The sequence below is a fragment of the Bombus impatiens genome, unplaced genomic scaffold (genome assembly GCF_000188095.3).
Source record: "Bombus impatiens unplaced genomic scaffold, BIMP_2.2 scf_1499, whole genome shotgun sequence".
Lineage (NCBI taxonomy): Eukaryota > Metazoa > Arthropoda > Insecta > Hymenoptera > Apidae > Bombus > Bombus impatiens.
This window is the reverse complement of record NT_177918.1, coordinates 207,220-217,759: the sequence shown is the minus strand read 5'-3', so window position 1 is coordinate 217,759 and position 10,540 is coordinate 207,220. Positions and strand designations below refer to the sequence as shown.

The following is a 10,540-nucleotide window of genomic DNA, read 5'->3' as shown; positions in this document are numbered from 1 at the left end:
CCCCCCAAAAAAAGAGCTCTGACTACCAACTCTGTCTTTCGAGAATCACCGACTCCGCTAATAAAGTAATCGATTAACACGAAACTGGGAACAAGCGATAACAAAAAATAAGAGAGAGAAAACAACGAAACGTAAAAAGAATAAACGCAAAGAAAACAGAGGACATGGGATGGACGAATAGGTGGATGTCGGAATGGAATGAATATTCGTCTATTTATTTTATGGTCCGTATCGCGTAATTCGATTCTCTGGGCTTCGCGACCTTCGTTCCTCCAGGCTCGATTTTTCTCGTTCGGTTTCGCCCGGCTATAGTTTTCTATTTCCCATCGTCGTCGATGCGCCGACATTTGCTTTCGTTCTTCTCTTCAGCCGGCGACTATGTACACGCTGTCATCGTTTTTCTACTTGACCACCACTTCTGTGACAGAGCTCGCCTTTATTTCCGGACTAGCCACAGAGAAATTGGAAAGAACGTTGAAATAATAGCGAACATGGGCGATCACGTGCACGCACTGATGGATCGGATCAAAATTTTCCTGCACGGCGAAAGAATAATGCTTGTGAGTCGTGCGCTCGTTCATCAATGTCCGCCATTTTGCTGTTTCTTATTGTGTATTGCACTGTGGATGCTGCAGATGCAGAAGAAATGAGAATTTCGACGTAAGCGTGCACCGTGAATTAGCGAATAATTCAAAACTTTATAGTCGATGATTTAATAAATGAAGCAAGTATCTATGCCAAACAAAGAATATTGAGAGTATTAATAAAAATGTGAATTTGCATAAATATTCATGTTCTACCGATACATACACAAAAAAAGAGGATTTAATATGTTTAGGACTAGGGTTTGTTTGGTTATACTGTGTTTAGTAGTGATTTCTGATTCTTGTTTTTTCAAGAATTTAGACGCGATAGCAGCAAGTTTATCGATTGCTTCGATGCAGAAAGTTTTTGTAAAAGAAAAGATAAGATTTCAGAGAATAAACATAATATCCCCGGTGGTGTTCTAATAATCTTACTTCTTTTGGCTCATGAGGGGATCGAACCCACGACCTTCGCGTTATTAGCACGACGCTCTAACCAACTGAGCTAATGAGCCAGTTGAAAAAACAGGTTATAATTTTACTTGTAAAGAAAATACTCACGTATCATAATTAATTATAAATCACGAAAAAAATTCAACAAATTAATCATTATGATAGTGGAGAATCAATTTTCGATAACAATTACCGCAATGTGCCCAAGTTCTCATTCAGAAGGATAAAGATAACTGGAAAACTTTGCGTTTGAAATTAGTAAGTCTATAAATAAGCAATAATCGTGAAGTGAGAACAACATTAAAAGCAAGAAGAAACGCCAGACAAGGATCAGAAAGCTCAAGAAGCACAAATTTCCCAACGATACGATCAACCGCCTTATTTATTACCGCTGGCAACAGGTTGCTTTTGGGGTTATACCTCATATTAATTGCGTTCTTTACTCGTTCGTTATCAATGTCTTGTTATTTATCAAACAAGCAAACAATTTAATTGCATGTAACAATATTCGCGTTAGCATGTTACGAATTAAGTAACTAAATATAACAAAATTATGATAAACCGAAACTAAAAATGGAACAGGTGATGTTACAATATATATTTACAATATTTTTATTATAAAAATAATACCGAGAGAAAATGAATGAAAAAATATCTGGGAACTTGCAAACAACTGAGAAAGTTAAATTAAATAAAAATTAAACAAGTAAATATGGAAATTATAATATTTATATTGTCACAGTTTGTATTTATTCCTCTCTTTGAAGATAAAAATAAAGTGGAAGGAATAGACGTCTTGAAGAGGCCTTAAATCTAGAGTGCAGGAGACCACGATGGCGAAGTTGTGACATATATGTAGTTATGATATTTCTCCATTTTTGGTTTCGTTTTTTTTTTTTTTTTTTTTGCAACGTACGAGTACCTCTAGCTTATCGTATCGTGTTGGTACTTTCCGCCATTCTCCCCTAACTTACACCACGTTTGTCGCACATCTAACTTTTATCTAACGGGTGCCCGGAAGAAACGCGGCACGATGATTAAAAGCTATCCCGATAAAGCGTCACGAAGCTCAGAAATGTTGTAGAAAAAAATTGCACAGCCGCGTAAATGCCCGTTTGTTTTGTTTTTTTTTTTTTTTTTTTTGCAACGTACGAGTACCTCTAGCTTATCGTATCGTGTTGGTACTTTCCGCCATTCTCCCCTAACTTACACCACGTTTGTCGCACATCTAACTTTTATCTAACGGGTGCCCGGAAGAAACGCGGCACGATGATTAAAAGCTATCCCGATAAAGCGTCACGAAGCTCAGAAATGTTGTAGAAAAAAATTGCACAGCCGCGTAAATGCCCGTAGAAGTATTTTATGAGTTTCATTCGAGTCTCTACTTTGACTGTTTCTGTATGGAAATTACATTACGTCCAATTTCGCGTTACGCGCCCTTCGAATATGCGTATGACTACATTACGTGCACCAGCAAACTGATATCGAATTTGCATTTTAGATAAATTGAATAATAGTCGATGAAACGAAACAATACACTTTAACTGGTCCTTTTTATTGTTTGCGATACTAATTATTCAAAACAAGGCAATTTACATACATGAAATGAATTTAGTATTCTTGGAACATTTGATAGAAATTTCTTTTTTATCAGATATTTTCAATCAGGCTCTTTGATTAAATTTTGAAGATCGAAAGACAAATTGACTTATTAAATATTGGAAAGTAATTTCATTATGATATAAATTTATTTATTCATTGTATTTATTTATTGTATCCGTAAAAATTCATTTATAAAACGCAATAGACATTTAATTTGTAAGTAAACAATTCGTATTAATATATTTTCTTTACTATAATCTGTCTGAAGTCAAAACGTCGATTAAGATATCAAACTAATTTCCCCATTTATAGAACGCAATACGTGGATTAAAATTTGATACGTAATTAAGTTAAAATTTAACGTAATTTGTATTCTACGGTATCTCTTTGGTTATAGGCTATCTAACATCATCAACTCTCACTTAGCAGTCAACCCCACCGTCTTATTCAAACGTTTCGCGCTCTATTACCTCTCTATTACCTTATAATTAACCAAAATTTGTATCTCTGTGAAGAAATAGTTGTGTCGACAAAAGCTATATAACTAAACTTATAATAACAAACCTGGAATAAAATATTCCACAATTGTTACATCAGTGGAGTGATTTTTTAATGGCATTATGACACAATTTTATGGTTATCGTGATTTACATGTGATTAAAATTAATTCTGACGAAACTAGTTAAAAAAAAATAAAGAAAAAAGAAACAAACAAGATAAAGAAAGAAATGATGGAAGCAGAAATCACAACTTGTTGATGACAGTGACCGTCATTCTGTCTCGCAGTTTTAACATCACAATTATAACAAAAAATAAATTCGAACGTTTCCGCTTTTGCGTCTGGCTTTATAAATATTTGCGCAAGCTAACTGGTGTTTTGCGAACGAGCAGATAGATATAACGTTTATCTCGAAGTCAAATATCAGTCCGTTGAAAAATCAACGATTTTTGTAACAAATTTTATAAATACCGTTGCCAACAACCAAAATATTTCCCTTTTCGAATTAAACACGTTGAAATCGAGGTTCCCGGGAAATCGGTAATGAAAATCAGCGGTCAGACTTCTGGATTGCATAGTTATATCTACTTGCAAATAATAGCAATATTTATTATCCATCGTCGTTACAAAATGAAGTAGCATTTAATTATAATAGAAGTATTTCGATGCATAATAAATTTGCAGAATGTTTATAACCAAAATGGAACTTTATTTTCCATTATGAAATTAAGATGTTTTCAAAATCTTACTACATAATTTTTATCTTTGTTCCTTTTTTACAACTATATTTGTTCCATTGATGCATAAAGACGATAATCACACAGATGAGAATAGAAACTAACTCTGTTACAGTCTTCGAATTTTTATGTCTCAATCTCATCTTTGTCTTGGCTCACTTTATACCTATAATACTTTAAGAACAACTTTAAGATGAAAGTGAAACGAGAAATTATCTACGTATATCCCTAATGAATTTTTCATATTTTTCTCAAACCTAAAGAAGATTTCTTAACGATAGAAAAATTTCTTGAAGAGGGTAAGCGACTGGGCTAACTATGTATAATAATCGATATTTAGCACGTATAAATTAATAATATTAATTTATTTTAATTATTATTAAAGTTCAATCAATAAAGATAACTAATAAATTGACAAGAAATAATAATATGTTACATATTTGATTATATACAGGGTGGTTGGTAACTGGTGGTACAAGCGGAAAGGGGGTGATTCTACGCGAAAAAAGTCGAAAACATGAAATAAAAATTCTTTTTTAATTTTTTTTTTAATTTTTCCATCGAGACAACGATCTACAGTGAGATCCGTTATAACGAGACGTGATAAAGTGCACGCGTACCGAGCGAAAATTCAAAGTCGATTTTCTCGAAAACAAAGCCTCAAACGAAAAATTTTTATTCTATATCTTCGACTATATCTTCGATTTTTTTACGTAGGATCATCCCTTTTCCGCTTGTACCATCAGTTACCAACCATCCTGTATATATTTAAAGATCAAAGAATAATCAAATTTCGAGTACGCTAATTAAACTGATGACGTTTAGTTACAAGGTAAAATTTCGATCGATATACAGCTTATGAAATTCAATTGCTTTGGAATCATCCTGCATCTAATCCATCAAATTGCGTATTATCGTTAATACCCTTCAATCTGGCATATTGTTATCTTCCATCAAATTTGCTCAAACCTGCATCATTAAACTGCTATTAATTACCACTCGATCAGTAACAAATATCGTACAAACCGTCGATTTCATCCCTCTTCTATTACTATCAGAACGTAACCAGCTCTGCTAATTTCCCCAGCCAGCAATTAATTATAAAAAGAGGAGATGACAATCAAATAAATTTTCTCAACCGAAAATTAGCCTGCTGAAAAGTTAGGAATACAAGATGACAGTGAAATCAAGTTTTTTCCCATAAAGTTAGATCCTTAAAAACTAGGAAAACAGATAACAACAAAATCAAATTTAAAAATAATTTAAAGCTAACTTTCTCAAAACTAATTCTTTAAGAAAATTAGAAAACAAACGATAGTCAAATCAATATCTAAAGCCGTTACGAATATAAATTTAAAGTCGTATTGACAACCAACTCAAGGTATTGAATTTTCCCAGTCACAAATTAGATTTTTAAACAAATTAGGAAAGAAAGATGACAGTGAAACCAATGTCTTCACTGAGAAATTAACTGCCTGAAAACATAAAAGAGGAAAATGATAACCAAATTGATTTTCCCAATCAAAAATTTGCTTTTAGAAAGGTATCTAAAATAAAAGAGGATAAGAACTAAACAAATTATCCCAGCTGAAAATTAGTTTCTTACAAAAATACGATAGAAAAGGTGACGCCAGGACAGAAATTAAGAATTATACGCAACGCTTGCCGAAGAAGAGAATCTCGTCGTTGCTACACTTCATGACGCGGTGAGACGATTAATAATTTGCCGCGAAGACGCCCGGAGAGAAAGGGAAACTCATGTTCCGAGAAAACATTAATTTCCCTGGGCGAATGAAGATGTACAGGTGCGGAATGAACCTAAAAAAATGGAGGATCTGCCACTATCTTCGAAAAAGGTATAATAAAATAAATAACGAGAGACAAAGAGGAGGAGGAGGACGGCAGCAGACGAAGAAAAAAGATCAAAAAGAGGCAAAATGAGAAATACAAGGTTATAGAAGAAGGAAAGAGAATAAAGAAGAAGAGAAAGTCAGCTTTGCCTGCTGTCTAATATCGAAGATATATGAAAGCAGAAGTGTAAGAGGATTGGAAATGGCGGTTGAGGGTGACGATCGCGTAAAACGAGTGGTTGGAAGTTGGCATTCCAGGGCTTGGCCAACTGCCTGGGTCTGTGGCCTATCGTTTATTAATTAACTGACTTAATTAATAATTCAATAACCGCCAACGCCATCCCACGCGCTGCTACGACCCCAACCCCACCGTTCCTATCCATTCTACCGTTTGGTCGCGGTTGTATAGGGAAACGACGCGTAAACTGGCGCTGGCAAAGCTTGGCGATACTCGTCAACGAGCCTATATTATGGCGACCGGTAGTTCGACTCGTACAGCAGCGTGTTCCACGTGAGGGGTGTGAGGCAGAGCGTGAACCTGGCTGATTGCTGACCTACTTTCCAGTTTATAGAGTGTTCTTTTTTTAAAGTAAACTGGTGGGGAGGGGTACATTGTTGGCGTCAGAATCAGCAAGTCAAAAAATTACTCGTACCGATATAGAGAAAGAAAGATTCAATTGACGGGTCGGGGACGTGATGACGCGGATCAGTTTTCATTATTGCGGAATAAAACATCTACATGTCATTAATCAAAATGTAAAGATCAAAATGTACCTGTATTTTTTCCTTCAAGATGGAAGATAGTCTCGCGATTTCTTAAGGCTTAAGCAATCTGTTACGAGACTCATCAATCAATCCCTAGGAATCCTCAAGTTTCATGAAGCAAGTTACAATGTGTGTAGATTGATATCGACATTGGCAATAGGTTGCATTAATGAAGGAATCAGTACAGACCATCCTGGCTGTTGAGATCCTATTCTGATTTGGTGAAATCTAGGAAGCAATGCGTGTATTTCAATACACTTCGACATATGTGGGCTGTCTCAAGACATAATACTAATATAATGATCTAGTTATCTTTCAATACTCGAATCACTTATAAGTAGGTAAATAAATAGATAGATAGATAGATAAAGAATTACATAATTAATGAATGTTTCGACCAATAGCTAGCCTTACATTGCGAAGGCATCAATTGGAAAATAGTTTTATAATACTAGCGAAGACCTTTGGCATAATAATTACTCGAAGATTGAGAAAAGGTTCCGATTCATTTGAATATTTTGAAGACATCCTGATCCTAGAAGATCTTTTATAAATAGAGTGTCTTTACTTTCTAGATTATATAATTACTGTAAGATTAGAGGAGCTTCTGGTTGAGGAATGACTCAATTAGCAGATTAACAGTGAAGCAATCCTATCTTGTCCTGATCTTCGATAGACATCCTGCAGGATACACTCAATACAAGCTACAATCTTTCACAGAACCTCATCTGATCGACTCGTCTAATGAACCCGTATGTCTGTTCGTGACGTACGAACTGCATCGTTGACACTCGGTCTGCTATGACACATGGCAGCTGTGAACTAACCACGGAGATCATGTGTAAAACGTACAGTAGTGCGCAAAAGTCTCAAACCAGCGTATGAGACTTGTCTGATATAATTGAATGCATAACTCTTATATAATTGAATCAACCAGCATGCATAATAGAATCAGCAATCATAGATTATTAATAAATCATTTTTTATTCCCATTATATAGGATATGTCCAGTTTTTTTTAAACTTTGTCTATATATTCTAGGAGTACATATATTCTATGTACAATTATTGATATAACATTTTTTCCTTGATTTATACTGATTATAGAATATATCAATAAAGTTTGGCTGGAGAAGTCTATAACACTCAGTATAAAAGTTGAAAAAGTAAAATCATATACAAAAGGGAAAATGCTCAGTTTTATAAATATAAAAATTTACCAGAAGATAGAAATATTTATTGAAAAAGAGAAAGTATCGGTAGAAAAAGCTCAGAAATCGAAGTATCAAATCGATATAGCGAAATCATTACGTATATGTATGCGTTATTATCTACTAAATTTTAGGCTAATAAATTGAATAAATCGTTCGTTTAATCTATCGAATAAATTACCAATGTTTGGACGACGTATAACCTTTTATTGTCCATGTTTCAAGCACTGGACGTTGGTAAGATTCATAATGAGACACGACTATGGGCGGGTCTGGTTTCGTAATTAGAAAACAGGACTCGTTTGTAGCTTTTATCGTTCTCCGCTTGGCGATTTATGCTAATGGAACGTCGCTCGTGCGCAGTGTATTGTGCTTCAGCTTTCGTTCTAGTTTTCTGTTAATGGGTATAAATATCGTTGGTGTTGGTTTCGGTTGGTAGCTTGTATCGCCGGTATTTTACAAGTGTTTATCGTTTGAAATTTGATTTGACTGCGAGAATATGTATTGTAAGAGAGGCAATATTTTACGTTCGATTTAAAATATATTTTGTAACAAAATTATTCTGACTTTACTTTTTTATCGAATAATAAACAAATAGTATATATTACTTGTGCTACTAAAAAAATACTAAGCACCTTGAAACTATTTTTAGCAAAGTTTAATTAACGAAAACACAACAAAAGAATTGACAAACACATTACAATGTACAAAATGAATAAAATATACAATATCTTCGAGTTTCAGTTTCACAAACTAAAAATTAATGGTTACAAATTGATAAAAACCGCGAAGTATATCTTTGTACGATCCAACAGTTAATTCGTCGGAAAATATTTTCCGAAGAAAAAGCAACTATTACATCAAGTTTGTGAAGGTAATATTAGAATCCTGATAAAAAAGAAACTATACATATCTTCTCACATAACATTATATAGCATCAGGAACTCGCATGTTTCAATTTTCTCCACATACTATATAAAACAATTTAATGTTCTGCAATTTTAATAATTGTCTAATCAAATCAATAAGTATAATAAAAAGATCTTTGACAACAAAACTCACAGATATATTACTGCCCAGTACATTTCCAAAACCTACTTACCATTGAAAGGATTAAAATGTTCTTAATAGAGTCGAATCCTTTTGCTTGATCAAAGTTCCATTATGCTTAAAAATACATTTCTCAAAGCATTTATAAACAGCTCGAACGAACTGAATAAATGTCTCTCTATATTCAAAGCTCTCCTCAGAAATATTCAAACGAAATGAAACACGGCATGTTTCTAGATCGTTACGAAACGCTTCCTTCATTGATAATCTTTTCCTTCTCATTTCCCTCTTTCTTTTAGCCTCTGTTATTTGTTGTTTAAATTCGTTCGTGACTGGTTAACGCAAGGTAACGGCCGATCAACGTGATTATTTCGCTGTTACATTTTAATGAAAGCACTCTTGGTCGAAGTGCTATCGACCAGTCGTTGGCTGTTCGTCGGCGTCGGTTGGTGGCAACGCAAACCGGAAGCGATTATTCACCGATTCCTCAGCGAAAATCCATGCGTGCGGTCATTACTAGTAAAATACGGCTAATAAAAATCACTGGGACATGGATTCCGGCAGTTTGGAAGTTCCAAATGGGAAAAGTCTGCATTAAACCTGGTCTGAAACGGGCGATCGGACCAAGCTGTCCTATGTACAATCGGGAAAATATAAAGAGACAGAAAGAGAGAGAATAAAATACTTGAAAACATTGGAAATCTCCCGAATCGATGAGTATACGTTGTTTCTGCGGCAGATGGTCCGTTTTTACGAGGTTTTGCAAATGACTTAATGCGATTTAAATGCCAAAAGAGGAGTACAGATAGCTTGTTCCTTTCCATTCTCGGAGGGAATAGGCTCTTTTAGGAATCGTCGGTAATTGATTTAGACAATACTTCCAATGTTATTTTTACAGCTTCTTCATTCGGTGACAGTTTGTTCAAAATTATTAAAGAAATGTTAGAAAATTAGTAATTAATAATAATTGTTTGAAAACGTGCAAATGTGTAGATACGAAATTTAAAGAAATATGAACGACGTTATAAAATTTCATATTGTAGTTTTATTTGACATTTTTATCTCACTACTTTCGACGCAGCAAGTCTTACCGTCATCCAACCACCCTGCAACAGCGTTAGTTTTTACTTGTCTTCTTAATTTTACAAACCAACCTTGAACAAATATAACATGTGCATAACCTTCTTCAGATCATAAATTGATATTCTTCAACAACTGTTGTGACATTTTTCTTTTGTTTTATAAATTTAAATTCAGACAAAGGGATAAATATTTGCGATAATTGATAATGAGATTACAATATCTCTATTGTAAACCTCGATGGCGTTTGATGTACTTGTATTGCAGCAAATTTCTTTTCCGCTAATGTTGTTAATAACAATTGCAAAATTTAATGGCTGGTCGTAGCCAGTCTAATTCAAAACGCCGCAGGAATGACATTTCATATATACCAACCTAATATAATGACGACATTTACTATTGCTCATGAGTATCCGATCAATTTGAACGATTTGTAGTAACAGTATGTGAATTTTACTAAAATGTACGAATTAACGGGTCCATCATCACGCGATGTATAGAAAATCGATCGCTGCATGTTTCGTTATGATAGTTTTATGCAACGTGCTGCAGAATTCTATTCATGTAGATGTACAAAATTTGCTAAATAAACAAATTGGACGTGTCATGTAGTATGTCGCATGTATGATATACTATTGCGCAATTAATGATTTCACAGTAGATTTCGGTTATTTGTATGAATAGATGACGTAAAAAGATCCAGAAGATAT

General features: G+C 34.2%; 1 non-coding gene across 1 annotated transcript; it reads right to left on the bottom strand.

Moving 5' to 3' along the window:
• Window positions 1-1,025: 1,025 nt before the first annotated feature.
• Window positions 1,026-1,099, bottom strand: TRNAI-AAU. Its single transcript has one exon. It is a non-coding gene; the product is annotated as a tRNA-Ile (tRNA).
• Between the last annotated feature and the right edge of the window lie 9,441 nt (window positions 1,100-10,540).